The sequence below is a fragment of the Bison bison genome, unplaced genomic scaffold (genome assembly GCF_000754665.1).
Source record: "Bison bison bison isolate TAMUID 2011002044 unplaced genomic scaffold, Bison_UMD1.0 scf7180017859600, whole genome shotgun sequence".
Taxonomy (NCBI): domain Eukaryota; kingdom Metazoa; phylum Chordata; class Mammalia; order Artiodactyla; family Bovidae; genus Bison; species Bison bison.
Genome location: NW_011490172.1, coordinates 25,639 through 28,960, shown reverse-complemented (window position 1 = coordinate 28,960; position 3,322 = coordinate 25,639).

Sequence of the window (3,322 nt, the reverse complement as noted above, 5' to 3'; positions counted from 1 at the left end):
GGGGCCCCCCCCCCCAGCGTTTGTAGCCGCGTTAGCATCTTTCCCTGAGCAATAGAGCCGGGCGCCGCCAACACCAGCTCCCTCTCGAAGAACCAGCATCCAGTGTGTCTCCTGAGTGATTCAAAAAACGTGCCTTACGTCCCGGTGCCACGCTGGGCTGCTGGGGGCAGTCAGGCTGCAGTCCCCTCCCTGAGCACCAGCAGCCGCCTCAGACACCTGGGTTTGGCCTCCAGCGGCGGGGCCTGAGTGCCTGCGGCCCCCGGGACCCAGTGCCCGGACCTTGTGCATCCTCCCCGCCCGGATGGAGGCAGAGAAGCGGTACGATGCCTCGATGACCTCGTGGGCCTGCCCGGCGGGGTGCCGGCGCTCCGGGGACTCCGTGCTGCAGGCCCCACCTCAAAGGTCAAGCTGGACGTCAGACGTCGAGGCCCAGGTGGCCAGAAGGGCCCCAGCAGACGGGGGGTCCTAGTCTCAGCCTGTCAGACAGGCTGACCTGGAGGCCCTGCCCAGGTCTGGGGGGCCAGGAGCAGGTCTGCCAGGACCACCCCAACCCTTTTTGTAAATCTTGTGAATTGTAAATCGAATACAGTGGTTTTTTTCATTCTGCTGGTTGGCTGGGTTCTTGGAGCTGCCGGTCTGCCGTCCCTGCACAGCTGCCATGTCCCTGGATCGGCCTGTGGTCTCACTTCCCATGCATTCTCTGTGGCCCCAGAAGCCCGCCTCCTGCTGTGCCTGTGGGGCCTCGGTCCCCGTCTTCCCTGCGGCCCCAGTGGGACAGGATGCTGGTCAGACCTGGGCCAGGAGCTCTGGGCTATGGAGAGGGAGCTGGTCCCAGAGACCCTGAGAAGCTAGGAGACGGCCCGCCCAGCGGGGGAGGGGCTGCCTCGGGCGCTGTCTGGCGGTAGGGGCGGGCATGGCATGGCGTGCGCACCGGGAGCTGTCTACTCCTTGCGGAGGTGGGGCGCCCCGCAGTGTGGTCCACCCAGCGCACGTTTGCTCAGCCCCTACTGCGTACACGTGGGTGGGCACGGTGGTTCCCAGAGAGAGGCTCTGGGTCCCTGCTGCTCAAGGCTGTGGGTCTTTTAGGGTTGGCACCTCCCGGGCGCCCTAGACCAGCCCAGGATGACTCAGCACATACACAGAGCTCAAGGGCCGTGCTCCCAAGAGCATGAGGCCCCTTTGTTAGTGCAGGGAGTGGGGCTGCCCCAGAGGCTGCCCTGGGGGAAGGGGCTCGTTCCCAATCGCACGTTGCACACAGCACAGGAACCAGGAGGTGTACCAGCCTGTGGCCATCAAGCACACGTGCCATGAGCACACAGGCGTGCACACGCACGCACACAGCGTCAGTGTGTCGGGGCCCTCACGTGTTCGTTCATTCAGCACGTCCTGGGCACTAGCTATACAGCAGTAAAGGGGGCAGAAAGGGTCTTCCCTGAGGGAGCCTGTGTGGTCCAAGAATACCGACCCCAGTAGGAAAGGGATTTAGTGGCTTCATAAAAGCAAGTGAAGGACCCAACTTCAGATCCGGCTCCATCCAGGTGCTCACATGTCTTTGGGTTCCATCTGTCTGACGTGCTTCGCGGTTTGTGCGGCTTTGTTCCCAGGATCTGGAGGCTCCTGGCAGGCCCCCCGGCCTGTGTCCACCTGGTGTACGCCACTGCGGTTGGGAGGTCTCAGCGGGTGAGGTTTTCGATCATGAGCCATTTCTGGACAGGCAGCCGATTTCAAGCCACATGAAACAAGAGTGGGTATCTCCCACGTGGAAGGCACACCTGGCACCCCCGACCCCAAGGACCACTGACACGACACCCGAGACCCAGCCCGTCAGGGGGTCGGAACGAGACACTGCTAGGCTGGAGCAGGGGGCATAACGGGGAGAGCTAACCCGAGGTGGGGGAGGCCAGAGGGAGCCCGGGCCTGGAGGCCTGGCTCCTAGACTGGACCCCTGCAGGCACTTCTGCCTCCCCCCACTGGTAGTTGGGGAAGGGCGGTGAGATTGCTGCCTTCTGCTGCAGGTCGAACAGGCGGGGTGCTCTCCCCCGTGGACAGGCCTGTGAATGGATCCAGAGGCCAACTTTTCATGGGGCCAGCCAGCAGAGAAACTGGGTGTGGATGCTGGGTGCACGGGGGTGGGCTGGCCAGCCTGAAGGGGTCAGGAGACTGACAGACCGAGGCGTGACGCAGCCTTCCGTCACTCTGCACTTCCCATTTTCCTCCCAATGCGTGGGAGCCAGGAGAGGCAAAGACAGAAGGGTGACCAGCAACCTCGAAGACTTTTCCTTCCAAGCTGCAGAAAACAGCCAGCCCAGGACCACACCCTGCTTGATTGTTAAGAGCATGAGACATCCTCTAAGTCACGGGGCCCCTGTGACAGGGCCAGATAGCATTTTAGAAAGTTCGTCTGACCTCCCTAAAGGTTTCTTCCCTTCAGGGGGACGTGCAGCCAGTCAGAAGACCAGTGTGGGGCTGAGGAGGGGGTGGTCTGGACGTGTGGGGAGGAGACAGTGGACACGGCATGCGGGATCTTGGTATGCCCCCCGCCCCGTGAATCACAATAGGGAGTGGAAAGAGGCCAGGGGTGGGGTCGGGTCGGCAGCCCAGGGCTCACGCGGGCTCCTCTGTGCCAGCCCCACCGCGCCCTCCTCACACGGCAGTGCCTGCCGCTCTTGTCTGCCCTTGATCCACGCCAGCCCTGCTCCAGGCTCCAGACCGCCCAGTACGACCCTGAAAACGGCACAGTGAGGAACAAAAAATGCGGATCCTGTCGGAGGACAGAATCCCCACTCGCGTTTGCGATTCCGGGGGAAAGAGGGCGACGGGAGAAGGCGGGGCGGGGCTCCCTTAGTCGACAGACCTCTTGGCCCCCTTGGAGGAGGGAGGGCCCGGCGCCCGCTCCACCCCGCTCTGCCGGGGACGCGGGTCGCCTGGGAACGCGGCCCGCCCCACGCGGCCTCGGCGCAGACAAAGGCCGCCCTTCCCTACGGCGCGCGGCCGGTTCCCACGGCCCGCCGCTCCCCTCCCTCCTCGCTTTAGCTGAAGCTCCATTAACTCCGCACAAAACCTCAGTCACTTCGCCCGGCCGGGAAAGGTGTCCCCATCGCGGGGCCCCGAGGAAGCGGGGGTAGGGCCGGGGGCTGGGGGAGGAGACACCAGCGTCTTCACCGCATCCCGCGCTCCCAGCGCCCAGAGAGGAACTGAGGCCCGCGCGCTGGGAGTGGGACCCGGCACCCTTCTTACTTTTAGGCTCCCTGCAGGACCCAGATTCGCCAGGCACAACTGTCCGTTTGCCTGGGACTGCGTTGACATGTTTTAATTGGTTATC